Source organism: Dermacentor variabilis, chromosome 4 (assembly GCF_050947875.1).
Source record: "Dermacentor variabilis isolate Ectoservices chromosome 4, ASM5094787v1, whole genome shotgun sequence".
NCBI classification, from domain to species: Eukaryota; Metazoa; Arthropoda; class Arachnida; order Ixodida; family Ixodidae; genus Dermacentor; species Dermacentor variabilis.
Genome location: NC_134571.1, coordinates 42,511,470 through 42,534,806, shown reverse-complemented (window position 1 = coordinate 42,534,806; position 23,337 = coordinate 42,511,470). Strand labels below are relative to the sequence as shown.

General features: G+C 47.9%; 1 protein-coding gene across 2 annotated transcripts in view; it reads left to right on the top strand.

Moving 5' to 3' along the window:
* Nucleotides 1-23,337, top strand: part of LOC142579013 (cystinosin-like) — a 164,217-nt gene that overhangs the window by 118,702 nt on the left and 22,178 nt on the right. Inside the window, exon 1 of one of the 2 annotated variants that reach the window (XM_075688785.1) lies at nt 18,307-18,763. The exons of the other annotated variant lie outside the window; for it this stretch is intronic. The gene's annotated coding sequence lies outside the window, so the exon portion shown is untranslated. Of the gene's footprint in view, nt 1-18,306; nt 18,764-23,337 lie in introns of those variants that run through there. 2 annotated transcript variants of the gene reach the window in all.

Sequence of the window (23,337 nt, the reverse complement as noted above, 5' to 3'; positions counted from 1 at the left end):
CACCATCCTTCAACAGATCTGCTGTTACCTGATCCTCCCCAGCTGCCTTCCCCCTTTGCATAGCTCCTAAGGCTTTCTTTACTTCTTCTGGCGTTACCTGTGGGATTTCGAATTCCTCTAGGCTATTCTCTCTTCCACTATCGTCGTGGGTGCCACTGGTACTGTATAAATCTCTATAGAACTCCTCAGCCACTTGAACTATCTCATCCATATTAGTAACGATATTGCCGGCTTTGTCTCTTAACGCACACATCTGATTCTTGCCTATTCCTAGTTTCTTCTTCACTGTTTTTAGGCTTCCTCCATTCCTGAGAGCATGTTCAATTCTATCCATATTATACTTCCTTATGTCAGCTGTCTTACGCTTGTTGATTAACTTCGAAAGTTCTGCCAGTTCTATTCTAGCTGTAGGGTTAGAGGCTTTCATACATTGGCGTTTCTTGATCAGATCTTTCGTCTCCCGCGATAGCTTACTGGTTCCCTGTCTAACGGCGTTACCACCGACTTCTATTGCGCACTCCTTAATGATGCCCATGAGATTGTCGTTCATTGCTTCAACACTAAGGTCCTCTTCCTGAGTTAAAGCCAAATACCTGTTCTGTAGCTTGATCCGGAATTCCTCTAGTTTCCCTCTTACAGCTAACTCATTGATTGCCTTCTTGTGTACCAGTTTCTTCCGTTCCCTCCTCAAGTCTAGGCTAATTCGAGTTCTTACCATCCTATGGTCACTGCAGCGTACCTTGCCGAGCACGTCTACATCTTGTATGATGCCAGGGTTCGCGCAGAGTATGAAGTCTATTTCATTTCTAGTCTCACCATTCGGGCTCCTCCACGTCCACTTTCGTCTAACCCGCTTGCGGAAAAAGGTATTCATTATCCGCATATTATTCTGTTCTGCAAACTCTGCTAATAACTCTCCTCTGCTATTCCTAGAGCCTATGCCATATTCCCCCACTGACTTGTCTCCAGCCTGCTTCTTGCCTACCCTGGCATTGAAGTCGCCCATTAGTATAGTGTATAACCGTGGTTAACGACGATTCTCTCTGCTGAAGTATGATAGCGGCGTGCCAAAAAAAAAAATCGTTTACCAGCCGTTTCTTTCTTTTCGCTTCTTATGGCAAGTTATCTCTTGGCTTCGTTATAATCAATGTTAATAGCACCAAACAAGCACAAATAAATGTCACAAGTCGGCGCCATCAACTCATGCTCTCGGACCTTCGTAAGTCATAATTTGGCGAAATGACGTGAAACCTCTTGTGCGCAGATGTGCCCTCCACATAAGGCTTCCGCAGCAGAACAGCACGACTAAGTATCGCGGTCGGGTCAGTTGCCACAAAAAAAAAAAAATACAAGAAAAATAGCCACGCAGCGCGGGTTGGCAGATTGGCCACTTGCCTAACTCTGGACTAGCGCCGTCACGTTTTCTTTTTTTTTGTTCCTGTTAAATCAGTAGATTTCAGTGAAGGGTAAAGCGTGGTTGGGCGGCGACTGGCGCTAAAGTGCAGAGCGCGTGGACCGTTGAGTCCACTCTCGCGTCGGTGCCTTGGGGAGCGCCACGCGTACAGGCTTTCGGAAACTATGGCGCCGCGCTGCGAGCACAGCTGTGGATCGCGCTCAACGGCGCGCAACGAGCTTCGGCCGCCGCCAAGGTCCAGCTGTCTTCTACCCCGCCGGGACATAGCGCTGTCTCTGTAAATAACTCCTGTATGGACTGCGTGTCTGGATTTTTGTGTGCTCCGCGAGCGCTTTGTTCTTTATCTCTCTAATATAGACGGAATGACGCGAGCGTATAGATGGCGTCACGCCGCCAAAACTGTATCCCAGACACTTTTTTTTATGTAACTGTCCCTTTCTTGCTCTGGCTTTTTTTTTTTACTTGCATTATAAAGTTATACTTAATGCTTGCACTGGTTCGTGACGTCCGTTCGCTCAAGCCTTTTGTGCGTCATGTATGCCTCCGAGATGTACGATCACGTAAAGCTTTGATGTCCGGAGGCTTTTGTCATACGTACCTCCGAGCTAGGTGTGCAATGGCGGAAAATGTTAACGTGGTCTGACACTTTGTCTATGTCCTATCTGTTTCCGAGATGTGTATTCAGGAAACATTTTCATATTGTGTGACTAATCTTTTGCGTCATGCCTAAATGCCAAGAGAAAAAAAATTAAAAATCCAAAAGGACGCAATGCCTGAGATCACTGAGATCTCTGACGTAACAGTTGTAATTCGCCGAATGCATGCTAGGTGCTGTCGATATACCGTGCCACAATAAGCACCAAGAGTTCACAAAGGTGCCAAAGTGCTCAGTATTGCGCTTGGTGTGTCGTCTTCTCTTACGTCCGTGTCGTTTTTTGTTGCGCAATATCATTGTAGTAATGGATTACCAACTTGCCCGGAATGCTGCTCTCATTCAGTATTTCCGCTTTGCATTGCAAACTCAATTTCTTCAATGCGCGTAAAAGCGGAAATTCATAAACAAGAGCACGCACGTCAGCCGCGGCGTGTGCAAAAGCAACCTACGCTTTGCTCGGAGTAGCTTTTACCAATGCGTACTTTTACTTCATTGGAATGGCCACAAATTCAGATTGTGAAGTTTGTGGGTGCAAAGAGACGATAGCGCACATTCTGTGTGATTGTCGTCGTTTCAGTGCGCGAAGACAAGTCTACAGCTCCACGCTCAACAGGATTGACAACCGTCCCCTTGCGGGGGGCAGGATCCTTGGAAACAGAACTCGTTGAAAAACAAATGCTTTCCTTCTTATTTAATCATCTCTTGTTTTCTTATCTTTTCTGCCCCCTACTCCCTGCCCCTGTGCAGAGTAGCCAACCGGACACTTAATCAGGTTAACCTCTCTGCCTTTCACCTCTTGTTTTCCTTCCTTCCTTAGCTTTCCATCTCAAGTCCCTTCGGTCGCCGTTCCACACGCAAAGTGTTTTGTTTTTCTTGATTTTTTTCCTTTTCTTATTTTTTTCGTGATAACTATACGGATAGAAGCGGTTCCTTATGAAGAAGAGAAAAGTTGGCACTAATCATTTTTATCTTTTTTTCCCCCTTTTTTTACGTGACACAAGTTTTCGTCGTCGGCGCCGCCTTCAGTCCCGAGTGCGAGGCGCATGCGCGTTCCAGCCCGCTCAGCCCGCGCGCCGTGTGTTGGAGGAGGTCACGTGATGTGCCGCGGATGCAGGGGGCGAAGGGCGAGCATGCAAGGGCCATCCGAGAACGCTGGTGGCTTAAAGGCTAAACCCCATTAGCGCGATTTTGTGCGCGACAGCGACGAGCGACGGGTTCGCGCGACGGGTCGGGCCATCGCTTGAACAGATCGCTCGGTCTTGTCGCGCGATCGCTCGGTTTTGCAAATCTAGAATTCGTCGCTCGTCGCCCTGAAGTGCTATGAGCGTCTAGCCAATAGCGCAAAGCCGGAACTGGATGTACATAACTCCAGTACTTCCGACTGTCGCACGGAACGAGCAAACGATTGAATTTTTATACGTACAAGGATAAGAACCTACTGCAAGACTTTCAGAAATATTTTATGCTGCTTTTTACAGTAAAATGCATTAACTTAAGTTAATAAAGCACGCGTCACGCTAGTTTCGGCGCCTATATTGTTGCCCTCATACCGGCAACACTGGGGAGACATCGCTCGAAGTCATCGCTCGCATGGGGTGCAACTTGTAGGCGACGAGCGAACGAGACAGCCATCTCCATCGCGTCGCTTGTCGCTGTCGCGTGTAACATCGCTAGCATGGGGTTTATACTTAACACGCGCTGTCTTCCTGTACCGTGTCGCGGGTCACGTGATCTCCTGAGTTTTTTTTTCAGACGCGGAACCGTTGAAATGGTGAAGGGAGCGGCAGCATGGAACGTTCGCTTTGGGACACGCCCGCGTGCTTCCCACTGCCGTGGACTCTCACACCAGCATTGTGACGGCAAACGCTCGCGGTCACCGAGTAAACGCTATTCACGTGTTTCTTTGGGCGCATGCTTAGTTAGCAAGCGAATGTTTAATGAGTGAGTGAGTGAATAAACCTTTATTGGGCCCAGCAAAACGCCATAAAACGCGCAACCGGCTAATCTCACGACGGGACTGACAGCAAACTCTATGCATGAAGCAGTCACTTATCAAAAACGCAACGAAAAAAAAATCGCAGTTTCGCACTAAGGACACATCGCTGACAACGATAGCAAAATATATGGGGCCGCAGTTATATGGGTCCCGTAAGTTGCATTAAACATTCGCTTCAAAGACGGGACTTTGAAGCGAATGTTTAATGCAAGTTACGGGACCCATATAACTGCGGCCCTATATATTTTGCTATCGTTATCAGCGATGTGTCCTTAGTGCGAAACTGCGATTTTTTTTCCTTGCCCTGTTGAAAAGTGACTGCTTCATGCATCGAGTTTCCTACAATAAATACTAGAACGAACTCTGGCGCTGCAATCGTTCAGCCACCATTGGAATGATGGGTAGTACATGGTAGTCTGATCTTCGTGCTTGTGTATACAGACGTTCTCGCGGCTTTGTTTATTGCGCTTTATCTGCTTTCATCCAACGACATACTCGTTGCCAAGATGTTTAATACCACCATAAATCAATCACTCAAGAAGCATAATCCCAACGCACTCGAAGCAGGGCAAGTTGTTTGACGTTCGTTTCCTAGATGGTTACAGCGTCGTAAAATATATAAACGGACTAAAAGAATAAAATAATAGCATAGGGCCAAGGAAGTACTTTTTACTTTTCGCTTTTGAAAACACATACCGTATCCGGCCTCACTTCAGCCTTTTCAGCAAAAACAAGGTTGTTACAGTGTTGCGCCTCAGCAGTAATGATTCCCCTTATACAGCTGTGTGATACAGTTTTTCAGCTAACACTATAGTGCAGTCAAAATTTCAACTTTCTTTACTTCCGCTAATCACCACGAAACTGATTAAATGCGATAACGAAAGAAACTGTCAATCAACACTAACCAGTAAGAACAGCTGAGTTGCAAAACAAGCCGTCAGGCGTCTACACTCATACATGACAAGTACCACTAGGTATGTATGTAGGGTATACTGAAGTCGAACTGGTGAGGCTGAGAAACAGCATGTTTGCTGTTATTCCGCTTCATTAGGAGGAAATCGAAATGTGCGGTAAAAGTAATAAATAGAAAGATGTAAACCGAAAATGACACTTTGGCAACTTCCAATGCTAACCCATAGCGGTGAGTCCAAAAATTAATAAATGGAGGAAGGAAAGAAGCAATCAACAAATAAAATATACGGAACAAAAGAACAATAACAAATCATCATCCTCGACATCATCATTATCGTTATAGACGAGTTTCTAATGCACCCAGCACGTGTCCCTTCTAATAAAGAAGTATTCCACGGTAACGAAAGCTGTTCTTTCAAGTCACGTAACGGGCCATGGTCCAAGTATTATCCCGAATGACAATGTCTTTTGGCCTCCCTCACTCAGTTCGCAGTATAGCTAGCTGCCGTCTTTAAAGTCTGAAGTTCGAGAGAGAGAGAGAGAGAGAGAGAGAGAGAGAGAGAGAGAGAGAGAGGAAAGGGGGAAGGCAGGGAGGTTAACCAGAGAAAAAGATCCGGTTTGCTACCCTACGCTGGGGAGAGAGGGGAGGGGGAGGTAAAGTGGTAACAAAGTAGAGATAAGGAAGGGAAGGAGCATCGACACACAATCACAATCGGTCACTGTCACCGAATACTGTCATCGCACAGCACAGTGACACTTGCAGCACTATCATCATCTGTTCAGGCTACAGCCGCCTGTCCAATTCTGAAGTTCGAAATTTATTGTAGGCTTCCTTGAACCAAATACCCTCTCGGGGACCCCACAAAATTGTTAAATGCTCCCGAACGATTATAAAATCACGGACAAAAGTTACACCACGAGTATGTGAAACAAGCTTTCTTTTAACAATTATTCATGAAATCAAGACTGTGGACATGCACGAATATGTAATACAGCAAAACATCATATATTGAATAAGTAACGATAAATGATGAACGCAATAAATGATAAAAGTAACGATAAATGATAATGTGGTGTCTGGGTCATACATGGCTTTAGAAAAAGGAAGCTAACTACAAATCATTGTGGATTGAATTCTTTATACTCTTCACGTATGTGTGAAACAGTCGGAGAAAAGTTTGCATTATTAGTGAGGCTTTGCTAGATTGTAGCACCTGCGAATTCTAAAGTTCGGCGACCGTGATTATGTTTATTTTAGGTATCAAAAGCCATGACGTGATGTGCACTCGTTAGTGTAGTCTGACTGACGAAGGAACAATGTCATTATGTTCAGATTACCTTTAATTATTCTGCATAATATGGAAGCAGTATTATAAGTAATGAGATTGAGCACGTTCAGTGTATTGAAGTATTTAAACGAATCCTCGCCTCTCGTATCTACTTATTGGGCGTTATTGCGCGAAGAGCCCTTTTGTGGAGCGTTAGCACAGATGCGATTTGGGTTTTGTATGTGCAGCCCCGTTTAAATCGAACGCGTACTAAAGATTAAGGAGTAATTCTGCAGGAAAAAAAAGTTTCGGCACTTTGAAAGAACGCATAATCCGTACTTTTTTTAACAGTGCAATGTGTGGAAGCAATTAAACTTTAGTCCGGAATACATAGCTACTCGTAGAAAATGTTTTTGTTATTGACGACGCTTCACTGATCAGCTGCCGTACATTACGTCATTATGCTATAACGTTTGCCGTCTTTCAGAGTAAAAAAAAAAATAAAGGCTGTATTTTTTGTGATAAAGTGTGACGACGTTAGTGTTAACCAGCAATGCAAATTTCGGGGTTTGCCATTAAGTTCTCGAATTATGGAACTTTCGTTGCTGTCTCATAATAGCAGATCAGTGTCATCCGCACGTACAATCGCAGTAGCATTAACCAGATGAGAAAGAAAATTATTAATATACAAAAGGAAAACTAATGGTTCAAGAATGCAATCTTGTGGCATATCGATATTAACTAATATCACACATTACTGTGATCTGCCAACATGAACGATTTTTTACTCTGTCTCTCAAATAACTGCCGATTCGCTCTGAAGCTCTGCCAGTAATTCCGTATCGACCTAGATTGTACTAAAGGATATTATGATTTAGGGAGTCAGCCGGCTTTCGTAAAGTCGATATATGCCCGCACTACTATAAAACCGGAGTCGATCGATTTCCTAATGGTCTCAACAAAAGTTGCATTCGCTGTTGTCATCAACTAATCTCCTTTTCTTTTTTTTCTTTTTTGAAGCCGGACTGGTGAGGAGAAATGATTTTGTATTTTCCAAGGTAACTTGTTAGACGGATAGAAATTGTTTTTTTCGAAAATCTTACTGAAGAATGGGCGCAGTGAAATAGGGCAATAAATTTCTATTTTCTCTTTTCCCTTTGTTATGCAATATGGTGTTACTTTGGCAACTTTCATTTTAGTGGCGAATATACCAATCAAAAGTATATGTTGTTCACCGTGTGAGCTAGCACTGGCTCATCAACATGTCATCAACAAGTGTGGCAGAATAGGCTGACATATTGTCGACGCCACAACCAGTGTTACCCAATCCAGAGATAACATCACGTACCTCAAATTCATCTGCGGGCTAAAGAGAGAAAAATTAGGATTAAGAACATGATATATAAGATGCATCGTACTTCGTTTCTGTTGGTATCGCGTGTGAAGAAAAATAATTGCTAAAAACTTTACTGGTGCAATCTGGCGATTCGTGCGAAACGTTGGTATATATTGTCTTTTTGGGTGCCACTGACTTCTTTTCTCTGCCAAGATATTTATTCAGAGGATACCGATTCCTTCTCGAATCATTTCCATCGTGAGCGATTTATTCGCCGAAGTATTCTTTCTTTGCAGCGTATATGGTTTCATTCTAAGCGTAATAGTTTCTAGCATACCGATCTCTCAGTGAACTGTTAAATTGGTGTTTCTTTAGCTTTATATACATTTTATACTGTTCTTTATTATAGCGTAAAAGTGAGTGCGTTATGCGTGCGTTTCGAGAAACCTTATATACTCGGAAGTCAGAAAAGAGGGCCTTTGAGGACCAAATCCTGGCCGTCCAGCGCGTCCTCGATCGGGCCGGCAGGCTAGACCTGTCAGTCCCGTCGTGGGATTAGCCGGGTGCGCGTCTTATCGCGCTTTGCTGGACCAAATAAAAGTTTATTCACTCACTCGCTCACTCTGAGCACAAGGTCGCGGTTCCGATTCCCTGGCGCTACAAGCGTCTCTCATATAACACTGCGCTGTTCCTCGTAGCCACTTGGCGCTCTTTGGCCCATATCTGGCCCTTGCACCATAAAACCCCATACGGCATCATCGTAGCCACTGATTTCTTTAGATTTAAAACTCATCCATGATGATGATGATGATGATGATGACAACGACGACGACGACGACGACGACGATGACGATGATGACGATGATGATGATGATGATGATGATGATGATGATGATGATGATGATGATGATGGCGACGACGACGACGACGACCTTAAAGGCGGTGGCACCTACCAACTCTGGGGCATCGGCCAAGAATCGGGCGGATTTCAGAAATTTGTTAGAGGTATTAATTTTAAAATATTTACAATAAATAAGCGAGTGATACTCAGGCACGGCCTCCCCGTCCCTACGTGGGTGCGGCCCATAGTGGCTCCTCCCTCGTAAGGGGGTTTCGGAGACGCTCCTCAGTACCTAAGTAAAGTGCATTGCCTACCTGCCTTCCTGCCTGCCTGCCTGCCTAGTCGGATACAGAGATATTTTCTTGAACAAGTCATTCTCACGGAACGAAACCAATACACAAAAGACACGATTAGTGAAGAAACAAAGGACGGGTGAGAGTAAGAATGAAGATGATTCATTTCGAGCTTGTAACCGTTATCTTGGTCACTCTTTCCTTTTACTGCGGAGCCAGCTGCGTCGTCATTCCACGGTGAAAAACACAGTTGCGGTACTCGAGCTTACATCTCCCCGTGATGTCTGTGCACCATTTTAACGCGATAGCGTTAAGGAGCTCGTGTCGCAGAAAAGCCGGTGTCGTCGGCGTCGGTGTCGGCGTCGGTGTCGGCGTCCGGCGTTGGCCGTGAGCGATAAATCACGGCAGGCACTTCATAAATAAAAAGCAACTTCCAAGATGGGCTGGGTGGGAATCGAACCAGGGTCTCCGGAGTGTGAGACGGAGACGCTACCACTCAGCCACGAGTTCGATGCTTCCAAGCGGTACAAACGCGCCTCTAGTGAATGCGGTGTTGCCTTCGAAACGAGCCGTGCAAAGTTATACTGCGGTGTATATCGGTAATTATGAACATGTAACTTACAGAAGTCGCAATTACACGAGTAGCGAAGTGCGTTTCCGCTGCATTTCTTCTGGGCTTTCCGCACACGCTGAGCCATCTTGCGGCAAACATAGAAGACCCCCTCCTCTCCATGTACGGCGCTGCCTGACAGATGGCGCGCCACGCGCGCATTGGAGCTGTACAAGGACCGGTGCGAGGCGGGTCGCGGCATGGACACTCTCTCCCCTGACAACGCTTCGCGTTGCTCCCTCTGCAGAATCATGCGACCTTCCTTTCTTTAGATGACTATCTGTCTATCTTTCGGCCCGTGCCGATCACGACGTTTGGCTGGCGTGCATCATTTCTCCCTCCGAGATACCGAGTTCTTTGGTTCGTTCCGCTTGCTCAGGCGCACGTTTCGTTGCTGCGCCGAACGCTGCGTTGCTCGACCATATGGCTCGACGCTCACCGCGTCCGATGCGGGGCGCCTCGTAAGTGATGGCTGCCCTGTAGCCCATTGTCTTACACCCCTTGGCGGGTCGACAGGAACGCTGTCGCGTTCCACTCTTGAAGGCGAAGCTTAAGCGTCCTCCAATTTTTTCTGGAGCCTTTTGGGATAACAATTCTATTCTATCGGCTTCAGCGATGCACGATAACGTCTTTTAAGTGCGGCGGCATATATAGGCAGTGGCTCGCCGACAGGCCGCTCACCGATCTTGTGGTTTTGTCGCAATCCACAGTCTGCGTCATTTATGCGCTTATAAAATCTTCGGGCACAGGTTCTCGCAGGTAACGTAAGCGCTTGACGTTCTTCGAGCTGCGTCCTTACACACGGCGTCGCAGCTGCGTTAATAAACGATCGTCCCTTCGATGTGACCCTGTGTACTTCCTGTCTCTCTTCCTGTGTTTGCGCGCTTTTGTGTCGCGGAGGCAAGTCAACTGTCCTCTTGGTCACTCGTCTGTCGTCTGCTGCAAGCATTTCGGTGAGCAATATTTGAGCAACGTATCCATGAAAGTCGCAGTGTTGGCTTTTCGTAAGCCGTGCTGTTGATTCGTATGTATGCGTGGTGTAAGCTATATTGATTACTTGAAAATACATTTTATTGCAACTTTTGCGCATGTGTGCTGCTACGGTTACGGCTTGACAAACGATGCCTTCCTTCGCTGTGTACTACCGTTCGCGTTAGATTAGAGAAATGTCTGTTGCAGATAGTTTGCTTGAAATTTGCATAAATATAGGCCAGAATGCAAATTAATATTTTTCCAGAAGAAGTGTCAAACTTCAGAATTCTCCTGCTGCGTATGTGGTACTCGGGACCCTTGCTAGCTTTCTCTTCTAACCAGGCTTTCCTTGCTACACTGAAATGACGAGAGTTAATTCAACCATCTTTGTTCTAGAGATTTTTTTCTGTTTTGGTCTCTCTAATTGCTTTGAGTGATGAACTCCTAAGTTAAAAGGACGACCAACTCCTGCAGAACCTCCTCAAAGCCTTCGTAGTGTTTGTTGAACCATAGTATGGCTATAGAAGGGATCACATCCACCGCAGTGCAAGAAGCGAACCTTGTTTCGGGCCACAACAACCAAATTTTGCTGTTGAGAGACTCAAGCGCATTTTTTTAGTTTGTTCTGAATCACCACCATCACCAGCCTATTTTTATGTCCAATGCAGGACGAAGGCCTCTCCTAACGATCTACAATTAACCCTTGTCTTGCGCTAACTGATTCCGGCTTGCGCCTGGAAATTTCCTAATTTCATAACCCCACCTTAATTATCTTCTGCCGTTGCGTTTCTCTTCTATTGGCACCCATTCTGTAACTCGAATAGTCCACCGGTTATCTACCCTACGCATTACATGGCCTGCCCAGCTCCATTTTCTTTCTGTCTGCTATAATATCGGCTATCCCCATTCGCTTTCTCATTCACACCGCTCTCATGCTGTCTCTTAACGTTACGCCTAACATGTTTCGTTTTATTTCTCTTTGCGCGGTCCTTAACGTGTTCTCGGGATTCTTTCTTAATCTCTAAGTTTTTACCCCACATGTTAACACAGGTAGAATGCAATGATTGTCCTAAATAGCTGCAGCTAAACAGCCGCTTTTCGCTTGTTAGCCTCACAAACGTAGGAAGCATAGCTGCTTCCTACGCTGTTCCTGCGTGAACACTTGTCAAAGTACAGAATGAGCTGGTGTCGACTCAGCCAGGGCTAGTGCTCGCTTGTTCTTGCAGTTGGAAGGATCACCAACTGGGCAAAACTTCTGGTTGTGACCCTTATCATTAGAGCATGAATAATTTTTAAAAACCTACAGTTCTCATGCCTCGACTGGAATGATTTTTCGCGGCCTTCTGGTTGGAGAAACGCCTTGATTGGGAATAAAGTGTAACAATATAAACGCATGAGAATAGAGTGCTGAAGCTCGATATTGCGATATTTAAAATTAATTTCTTCAATGAGAAATTCGATTGTTCGATCAGCACCTCCCCTTACTACCCCGAATTATATCGGAGAAATAATTAATAGTGGTCGGCCAAGCGATGCATCTCAGGGAGAAGCCAAGCAAGAAGGCCTTCATCTGGACCTCATCAGGGCTAAGACCAGACCTCGTGTAGAGACGCTGGCTTCACCCTAAGACGTCACTTGCTCGACCACTTTTTATCTCTTCAAGACTCATACTTCCTGCGAACCTCTGTCAAATTTAACCCGCCGCGGTGGCTTAGTGGCTACGGTGTTCCGCTGCCAAGCACGAGGTCGCGAGATGGAATCCCGGCCGCGGCAGCCGCATTTCAAACGCCCGTGTGCCGTGCACTGGGGACACATTAAAGATCCCCCGGTGGTCAAAATTAATCCGGAGTTCCCCACTACGGCGTGCCTCATAATCAAATCGTGGTGTTGTCACGTAATACCTCGGAATTGAATTCAATTCTGTCAAATTTGTACTCTGACGACCAAAATACTAATGTATGTATACTTGTTCCTTTGCCGCGTTAACCGCACACCCAATGAGAAGCTTCCTCGGAGCACCTGTGGGGACCCCTTGGACCCCCTATCTGCAGGTCACGCGCGACTAGAGCCATTCGCCTCCGGGACCGCAGGGGGACACGCCATTCCAGCATTAGAGAGATTTAGTTTACGGGACCCAAGCGGCTTGCGTACGCAAGAACTATAGGGGCGACGGTACTGCGCGTGTGCAGACCTCTACGTCCGGGTCTGCGCATGCGCAGTACCGTCGCCCCTATAGTTCTTGCGTACGCAAGCCGCTTGCGTCCCCTAAACTAAATCTCTCTGGTACTTTGGATAGCGCACGTTCCCCGCAGCGTCTGCCTGCGCGCGCTGTTCACGTTACGCCGTGCGCCCGGCAGATTCACTTTCGGTGCTCTTGGCTGTCGGGCGTGCGGAGCCCACTCGGTCCGGCGCCCCTCTGAACGAGGCGGTTCCCCCTTCGTGCGGCGAACCCAGTTCGGAAGAGCCTCTGTGGTTGAGCGGACTTCCCTGGAGCTTTCACCCGTAGGAGGCGACCGCCGGCCTGTAGTGCCGAATCCCCGTAATGTACGCCAATTTTGTGCATAACTGGGAATAAACAGCCATTCGTTTGTGCCACTGCTGGAGTCGTGTCTGTAAGTCCTGCCAATCAGTCAGCGAATCCCCCCCCCCCGCGGCGCCCCTTTGCGTGCGTTGCGGAGTGGGGCCGAGCTACGCGTCTCCCTAGACCTCGTCTATTTAGTCCGAAGCCCCATGTATGTGCACACCTTATGAGAAACTTCGTGGTAGCACAGCGTACCGCGCGTTGCTATTTTGTCACCCTCTCTCCGAATCTCTCTCTCTCTCGCTCTCCAACTCTCTCGCTATCAGGGACATTGCCCCTTCTGCCGGAAGTTCTCGCACGGGCGGCCTGCTATCATTCGGCGCTTCTCGTCGTATTTATCGCCGCCGTTATGACTGTAATGACCTATCGCCAGACGCTCGCGCAGTTCTATTATCCGGCAATAAAATACGTCGAGCACAAGCACAAAACATTGTGAGGCCGAGCCTTAACTTATTCCAAAGTGTGATGTAGGGGTATTTTTTTATTATTTATAGTTAACTCGCCTCGGCAAGTCGTTAACAATTTCTGTTACGCCACGAAGTGCACGGTGTGGCAATTCTAACGTGACGTCGCCAATCATACGCCATTTCCGAGGTGTAGCATTTGCAAGTGTTGAAATGTGACCCACCAATCCAAGTTAGCTTAACATTTCTCTTCAACGTTCCTTGGAGGCACAGCGGCTGTGAATAAAAACGGCTGAACAGGCGGTCATACACAGACAGGACAAAACGAGAGCGGGAACGAGCGCATAGTGATTTCACTCTGTTGCATCAGATTTAACGAACGTACAAGGTGATACATACACGTGCTACATAGCAAAGCGTTCCACGTTAACCGCGCAGCTGTTTCTAGAATGTTTTTAGCAGGCTGTCATTCTCGCTCATGCCACGTCCGGACGTCGGCGTTCTTAGTCATAAAGCTTGACCTCTATATAACATCACTGCGCAATACCAGACACACCACGCTCCATAAGTACGCACCAAACACACATCGAATACCTAAGCACGAAACGCTCCAAGTACGCCTCGTTGCCAATTTGGTGGCTCCGCGCCCGCAACTACTCACGCATACGGGCAGCGTCCCATAGCACTCTGGCCGCAATGTCATTCTTTTAACGCAGCTACAAACGGGCGGCCCGGTTTGCCAACTTGGGTGAAACGACTTAGTCGTGGACCACCCTCACCCGCCACCAAATCGTCACCACGGGGCAGCACTCACGACCCTTGATCCCCTGTGGACCACACACGCAGACACGGGTCTTGCGAATAAATTAGCGCATGGGACGAAGGACGCTGAAAAACGCAACGCCGGGGCTGTGTTGTGTCTGGCACCTTTATTTGTCCCTTGTGCGCTGCATGCTACTAGATTCCCAAAATGTATAGTACACACTCGCCCAGCTCTCGATTCTTCTACAGATGTATATGTACGTACATGTTTGTTGTCTGGCTGCAAGTTTATCAAAGTGCGCTGTCGCGCCATGTATAGCTGATATGGAAGTCTCGCCTTGTCTTATAAATGAAGGCAACTTGGCCTGAAAAAAAACATCGCTGCGCCGATAAAGCATTTTTTGCAATCATCGCAGCCATGCTTATTCTTTTTTTTTTTTTTGCGCCATATGGCATCTTGCGGTTACGTTTTCTTTTTTTCTTTAGATTTACTGTTGAAAGTGGACAGAGGTTGTGTAAATATGCAAAAGAAACCGGAGTGCAGTGAGTGCAGACATTCCTCTCTTTTCTGCAAATTTAGCGGCTCGCTTGCTGTTAACGTTAGATATAACTGCGTATCCTGATCCAACTGTTGAAGTTAGGACGGCAAACTTTTGTAAACTATTATAACAGGCGCAGCATTCTTTTTTATCCCAAAGCGGGTGTTCACCGCCTGCTGATTCTCCGCGGTAGAAGTCAGTCCGAAGCCTTACACTTGCCGTCATTACCGTGCGTGCAAAAAGTACCACAGCACCACTTCGCACCATGTGGGTGATTGCAAGAAACTCTATGCTTTTGTCATTCCTTGACGAGCGCACGCCTGCGGATTGCACGGCGGCATCTTAATGATGGTACTTTCGACATATCGGAATTCTGCAGCGCGTAACGGCGTAACGGCGCAGCGAGGCAAGAAACGACAGCGTACAGCGTGATACGTTCTCCGGGAGCGTGCGCACCGCCTTCTAACGACCTTCGCAACACGACAACGCAAAAGCACGCCTCCTTTTACCTATCTCTTCCGAGGGCAACAAGATACAACGTTTTATTATCTGCGTAGCTCTTCTGTGTGTGTGCGATGGAACAGTCTAAGCGCTTGAAAAGTAGCGCTCTCCTAACGCTGAAACTTGCGAATCGGACACGACTTATCGGAAAACACGGCCTTCAAATATCAGATCGAATTCGGAATATGTTCGTTCGTTCGTTAGTTAGTTAGTTCGTAGAAATAGAAACAGATGCATGGATGGAAAAGTGGCCATTAGCTATAAACAGATATATATATATATATATATATACATTTCAATTGTTACAAATGAAATATTGCAGGCCAGCCAAAGTCAGCAAGTGACGATGCAATATTTTTTTTTATGCTAAGTATTATTGGGACACATTCCCTGCTTGTCTTTTTTTTTTTTTTCTTCCGTACGCCAGGCTTGGCAGTAAGGTTTAATTTCGATCGACATAACAGTTCCAGTGAGCGCAACTGTGCTCCGTGTTAACAAACAATAAATAGCGACATAAAACCGGTACCACGTGCACATAATGCGGCCTCAGAGGTCTCTGCAAAGCAGATTCCTTATTGAAATAACCCATCCTATTCAACGGCTCATTTGAACTATATAATGCGCATAATTTACGCGCACAATATACGCGCATAATTTGCTTACCCGTATCTTGAGCCACTGGATGTGCGTATGTTGGCCAGTATCCTAGAATGGGCATGCGCCAGTTCGACGCAAGGTGTACAGGTGCACCTAAACGTATTTACATATGCATACACCTGGCCTCATCGTTGTTCCCTTGAGGAAGCATAAAACGGCCCCTTTCTCGGGACGTCGCTGCGTCGACGCGCCACAGCGTGCGCCGCACTATCGGGTGCTTGCATTTCGACATAGCTTGTGAACGGTGTAGTGCGTGGGGAACACAGCTTATGGTAAACGCATTACAAGTTTGCTTGTTTACATTACAAGAATTGCATAGCTTACGTTAAATACATTGCATTAAATTAAATTTGGGACCTGTGTGGCGCTTAAAAGTAGGCATATTGCATCAGGTTACACTTTTGCGAAGTATGAACGTAAGGACAACTATAGCATAGGCTTTAGTTTAATGACATTTAATTAATCGTTTCGTGAAAGAGAGAGAGGCAATACATATTGACTGAACAGTTTGGTATATGGGGTGGGTCCTTATTTCAGGTAGCCGTGTGCAGCCTTGGCTCTACCGGCCCTCTTGACCAGCAGGACTTGATCTTGAGGTAGGAAACTGGACAGCGGGATCTCCCACTGCTCAGAGGAAGGCGGGTGGTAGGTCTAAGAAGTCTACACACTCCCATATGATGCGTCTGACAGCGACTGGCTGATTGCGGGATTCGTCCCGATTGGATGGGGAAATGTTCTGATCGGTATTATTCTGGGTACGGCTTCCTGGCTTTTCGTGAGGTTTGGGTTCAGTTCGCGGAGCCATTCTTCCACTGAGCCAAAGCGTTTCTTCAGATAGACTCCAGCATATCTGTGTGCGTTGGATTAAGGCGACAGTTTGCGTGTTACCCCCACTTGGCGGTTGCTGGCCACTGTATTGCCGGGTATACAACTTTGGTCGCCGGGTACGGGCCACTGGGTATGCTCCGCAAGGTACACAACAGACAACTTGGGAAACCAGGTGTGAGCAACTGTGCATGAGACAATACAGGCATGTGAACATTCTTGGCCAATCCTTCAGAACGAATATGTGCCACTGGCAAGGTGACCGAATAGTCTAGGAGAACAAGAGGCAAGAAATTAAGGAGTCGGCAACAAAAGCAGCCGAGTGTGAAGAAAGAAGGGAAAGGGACCACAACGTGACCAGAACGCGTATCGAGCGAAGAGCGTTGAGTTACGTAGAAGAAGTATTAGCCGCTACGAAAACCCGCTATAACTAATTTTGCAGAGCATCGACACCTTCTATTCTCTCGGCGCAGACATCTTTTTTAATTCAAGCTCGTAAAGCTAGAGTAACTTTCACTCGATTACGGTGTCGAATCACCTTCCTTAACATTTTGTCGACGCAGGGTTGGTCTGGCTCTCTCCCCGCTGTGTCCGTTCTGTGGTGAAGATGAGACAATTAACCTTTTTCTTTCTTAATTCTGTAGACGATTTACACGTGCCAGGAAAAGCATTCTAGCAGCAACGTTTAGAAAAATCCGAGTGAATTTTGCAATTCCTCAAATCCTTTCTCTCTGAGTCTCCTCTCTGTGGCAATGTCACAAGGATGCTTCCTCAGCCTTTGAAGAGTTTATAGTTGCTTAAAAAAAAAGGTTCTTTAGTTAAATTTTTATTTATTTCTTATATTCTATTCCTTTGGTACCATACCACTTATCTATATCGTTGTCTCGGAATTACTAATAGCCTTCTAATTCCTTTCGCATCTTGGCCTCCTACTCCTGCATCCGCAATAGTGGGTATGAGCCAGCGACAGAGGACAAACGAACAAACACCAAATAGAGTTTGGCTTATTATTCATTAGCATATGTGTGCAGGCACCGCAGTTTCTCCTGCTTTCCTTTTTTTTAGGGTTGTAGGGGCACTACGGTACAATTCAGCATCGCGCTCCTAACATTGCCTATACCTCACATACTGCAGGTCGCGCGCCGAAGTTCATTAAGCGCGCAAAAATTCGCGGACTTACAAATGCAAGCTTTAAAGTACTATATACTACCGTTCTTATACAAAATATGAAAAGAGGCACGCAACAGAAGGTCCAGACTAACAAATTGAGCCGTGAAATCAAAGCTGACCGCGAAACGTGCTTTGTACTCGCGTCGCGTAAAAGCCGCTGCCGATGAATAACGAGCTCGGCTTCTGAAAGAAACAGTTTTGGCCGCGCACGTTTAATTGCGCCGGGCGGAGCTCTTCTTTTTTTTTTTTTTTTTTTTTGGAGAGACATGCCATCTGTGCGGAGCCGTTTCTCCTCAAGAAACACCGCGGCCGGGGGGGAGAAGCAGTAAAAGCAGCGAGGGGCTGATTTAATTTCCGTCCCACAAAACACTCTTCTCCCTGCTTTGGAACGGAAAATGAAACGCGGCGCGTCCCCGCTCTACGCTCGGGAACCCGCTGCCTGTGCTGCAGCTGCGTTCGCCCCTTTCCCTCCTTCCTCCTCCCCTCTTCGCTCTTATTTCTTGTTTATCTTTGCCACTGGAGCGCCCGTTGCGTAAGCGGCGTCGTTGGCGGCAGCCGCGTTCGAACCCGCACCGTTTGCGAGCATAATGCACACCCAAGAGAGGGGCGCGCCGTTCCGCGTGCAGCAGGAAGACGACACGCGCGCGGTATACCGACACGTGGTGAAGAAAAAGAAGAAGCTGCCGCCGACCGCGGCTGCCGTTTCCAGCGCGACGCTGCCGGCTCAGCAGCAGTTCTGTCCGTGCCTGGGGAGCGAGAGGGGGCGCGCCCGTAAACCTCGGCTCCGCGTCGTGTGTTCGAAGCGTGGTTCGTCGCTGCGAGGCCGACGTCGCGGACGTGCGGCGCGTGCCCTGCGGGAAAGCGGCTCCGTTCGACACCCGGGAGCCCCAGCTGCACTGGCCGCCGCCGCCAGACTTGGACGCCCGTCGCATCTGCCCGACTGACCCGACGCGAGCAGTAGTGTGTGCCTGTCTGTGTACATTAGGAGAAGGAGGACACGCGGCTCGAGTCGCCTAGCTGGCCGCCGGTGAGTGCCTAATCCGCTACCGCCGCCGCCACCGCCAACCCTTTCCTTGTCGCCATCCATTCTGGCTTGAAGGAGCCCCGCTCTTAAGCCGCCGCTCCCGCTTAACGCTAATCCGGCCGCCTTGAAAGGCCATCGAAGGTAACGTGTCACTCAGCTTCCCCCTGGATCCCCCACGGCCCTCTGTGGTGTGTGTGGCGATCAGCTGTTGAGCACGAAGTCGCCGGTTCGATTGCCGGATTGTCAGACTGAGGCTGAAAACAACAACGCCCGTATGCAATGGAATTTCCCGTCAATCACCGATTGACAGACGCCGTTTAAAGTTCCTAACATCTGGCAGCTTGTGACATTTAGTCTCATCTCCGGCAACTTATGACATTTAGCCGCATAAGGTAAATGTCGTAAGCTGCCAGAGATGTTACGGTGGGCTCCGGATTCACTTTTACCCCGTATTATTCTTTACCATTGCAGTGAAAGCTCTCCGAACGAGCGCCTTTTTGCATGATGCCCTCATAGGCACGCGGCCGGCAATCGCACCTGCGACCTAGGGCTCGGCAGCAGAACACCGCGACAGCTGGTCATCGCGGTGGCTTTTGGCCCGCGTTGAAGTGGCCCGGATTGCACGAAGTAATCCAACGCCGTATAGTAGAGCTGCATCATCGCAGCCCTAAGCGTCGGTTGAGACAGAACAGAGATGCGATGAAGTGGCCCCTATAATGCTTTCACATAACGAGCGTGACGGGCCAGGCGCCGCCGATGCTTTCGGAAGCGTTAAGAGCAGCGAGCAAGTGTTTTATCTCCCGCGCGTGCGTAATGCGGCAATTTGTTTACTGTTCTTGCGCTACCCTTAAGATAACGTCGTCACGGCCTTGAAGCCACGACTCGTCTCTGCCGCGTATCCCCGTCACTCTAGTGCCGTCCTGCGAAGGTCCTTGCATCCGATCGAGCGAGCTTCACCTGCGCCAGGCCTGCTCTGCTGGCACCCGCAGCTGTCTGAACTCCAGCATGCCACTGCCGCGCGTTGACATTTCTGCTGCCACGTGTGTGTAAGCGCGTTGAATGCACTGTGGCCATACCGAGAACACCTTGCCTCTCCTGAAGCAACTGGCTCCGATGCACCGCAATAAGCTATGTTAGCAGGTTATTTATTTATTTATTTATTTATTTATTTATTTATTTATTTATTTATTTATTTATTTATTTATTTATTTATTTATTATGCTGTGGTAAAAAAAAGACATGCAGGTGGGGTTACATAGATACACCGATATTGCCTGCTTTCTTTTTTTTTTTTTTTTCGTGCGACAATATCGATTATTGTAAACTAAGGCACAAATGCTGTCGATGTGGAACAAAAAATCTCACGCAGAAAGTGATAACTGGATCAACCGCGACGTGAACAGAAAAATGTGTTACACAGTCGAAGTACAATATATGCGATAGGACACTCAAAAGTTGCAAGTACGCAAATGAAACGTTCACGGCGAAACTCTGCGGCGGCGGTGGTCGATGCCCGTCCGTCTATACGCGTCGCGTCGACGCGGAAAAATGTTCGTCTCCAGTATTCTCGCGAATGCTTTGCAGCATTCAATCCAGTAGAGGTAGCTTGAAAAAAGTTATACTGAAATTGATCGCTAAGACGACTCTATAATTACGCCGAGTTTCATTTACTTGTCATAATTACTGCACAGTGAAATTGTAAACGTTACAGAATTCCGGTCTGCTGTTAATACGTCGCCGTCTACGGAGGGAGTATGCTTACAGAAAATGGCTGTAACTATTTTTTCACAACTATCCCAAAACAAAATAAACAAAACAGCCGCTAAGACAACTCTAACATTACGCCGGGTTTCATCTACTTTTCTTAATTGCGTAGTTAACAGTGAAGTTTTAAATGTTGGGGAATTCCCATCTGATGTCAATACATGGGCTTCTACGGAAGGGAAACAGACAGCTTCACGTTTGTCCACTAGAATATAACAGTCCTTCCAAGTCTCATTCAGCTAATTAACTAGAAAGTATGCTCAATCGAAAATTACAAACGTGTTTCGTTTCGTGTACTCATTTGACTCTTACCACCAGAGGGCGTTATGTGAATTACCCCATTCCAAGGGGGACGCTCATAACATCCATCCATTCATCCACGTCATAGTCGCCTAGGTGACCTTATAATAATAATAATAATAATAATAATAATAATAATAATAATAATAATAATAATAATATGTGCATAGATATGCCGACTGAGGTAACATACCAAAGCTTTACTGCTCGTCTTTCACGGAGAGGAAGGGCTGACGAATTTTTATGCGTGTAGCGGGGAAAGGTTTTGCTCGCCTGCTTACAATTAATTCGTGACTCGAGATGTGGTCTAGCTTGGCCGGTGTCGCGACCTGGTGACACAGTTTTGGACAAGTGTGCCTGTTGGTTCCCTCCCCAGCCCTCCCGATGTCCCTGTTAGGTGACTCGATTCCCGTCGAGTGAGTAGCCGAATGTGAGGGCTGGATGTGAAGGCTAGGGACGTAAGAGTGGCATGGCAAGTCGAGTCGACACAACTTCTTGAACAGAACACAGGTACTACATCGCTCGACCGAGACATGTCCGTCCGCGCCGGCGCCGGGAACAAGAGAGAGACATAGAAAGAGCGAGCAGACTAGCCCGGACCTTGCCCGGGCCTCGTGTAGTGTAGGTGTAGAGGAGGCGCCGCAGGTATCGCCAGCGATCAGTTACACTAAAGGGCTTAGTCCGACCTAACGTGAGCGCGCGCGCACGGTACGTCACGTTGGCGAGAACAACAGCGTCTATAGCTCGACTAATGTTTCGACGCGCTGGCGCAGCCGACGTAACCGGACGCGGCCAACGCGCTCCGAGGCGCCCGACGTCGAACGACGCTCACCCGCTGTCGCGCTCTCCAGGGTAGCGTACCCCACCGCTGCCGAGTTGTTGCGACGTCTGTTTATCGAAGCTTCGACCAACGTTACTACTGGGTAGCATGACGTTGTCGGCGGGCTGCAGGCGTTCGGTAGACCAAGACGACCAGGCAAGGACGAGACGACTTCTAGTGCGAAACTTGCACGGTTTATTCAATGGTTGGTGAAAGATTGGAAGAGAATAAAGTGAAAAAGTACATTGCGGGGCCCTTTAAATAGGTACGCTAAAGTGGTAGGCGGGATCTTGCTCACGTCAACATCACGTGACAGGCACTGAGTCTGGTTGTGGATGGTCAGCTGATCACTTCTCCCCGATGAGCTTGCACGGCCCCGCCTCGGCAGGTGGCAACCTTGGGGCCTGGTCGGGGATGGGGCTGCTGATCCACGCTCCCAGGTGAGGTGGTATGGGCTTGCTTCCGCAGGGGGCAATCCGCTGGGCCTGTTTAGTTCGCGGAAAGCGCGTCTGATTGTAGATGGGCGATTGATCCATTCTTCTAGACGACGTTGATTCGCGGAAGTTCTCCTGTAGAGCTTGACAGCTCGTGGAAAGGGTCCCTGTAAAGTAGCACGCACACAAAGGGGCCTGTAAGCATTGCGGTGCGCCAGCCAGACCGGCAACCCCTCGAAACAACCGCAACAAACTTGAATTCACCCTTCGTTTCGATGAGGCATGGTGGTCGAGCATCCTTTTTGCACGGGTGTTACACGCTAGCCGCAACACCGCGCGCAATTTTTTTTAAAACCTCCTTGCCGCGCGCCGATAATGTCGGACTATAAACGCGCCTTGAGACGGGCTCTTACTATACGGGCGCTCGCACGAGAGCCTATGGTACTTCATGAAGTAACAACGCGCCCAGAGGTAGATGATCGCAACACCTGGATTGGCCTCCGTCCTTGCATCGTCAGCGCCATCCTTGCACCATCCTGTGTACATAGGGTGTTGTCAAGCTTCTAAAGTGGCATTTCGCTACATTTTGCGTGCGTGTTCGGTTACTTGCTAATGGTTTAAAGGCGCGGTGCGTGCCAAGCTGCAGTGCTTGGCTAACGTGGTCGTGAGAGAGGATGAACTTAATGGTCTATAATCGATGCTGCTATATGTCTTTAAACGCGTAAATCATGTCCAGCTTCTTGATAGGGCTAATCCTGACCGCTGTCTTGTTGGACGTAGAGTCCGCCAGCCGGTGGTCCAGGGTTTGTTGAATAAGCTTCTGTTGGAAGCGTGTATAGGTGCTCCAGCGCGACCTTGGCGTCTCTGCTCACCGGGCGTACTCCCACAAGTACGCAAAGGTACTCGAGACTCGTGAATGCACACGACTGATTAGGGTCCATGTGTTCTCAAGCTTCATATAAACCTTCGACGGCTGCCTGCGATTGAAAGGGATTGTAGGAGTAGCAGGTACAGGGCGCAAGATGTTCGATGAGTTAGCAGCCAGTAATAAGCCGCTCATCGCCGCAGCTCTCAAGACAGTTCGCATGACAGCACCTCCCGAACTCTCTTCTTGATCGGTGGCCTGCCTAGCACAATTCCCGCTTCAGGACACAGATACATTCGTAGCCTGGACTATTTCGCAAAGTGTGTAAACATGAGGCCTGTAATAGCCAGCTACCTCTATCCCTGTCACCCATACAAAGTGTGTTGATGGGGGT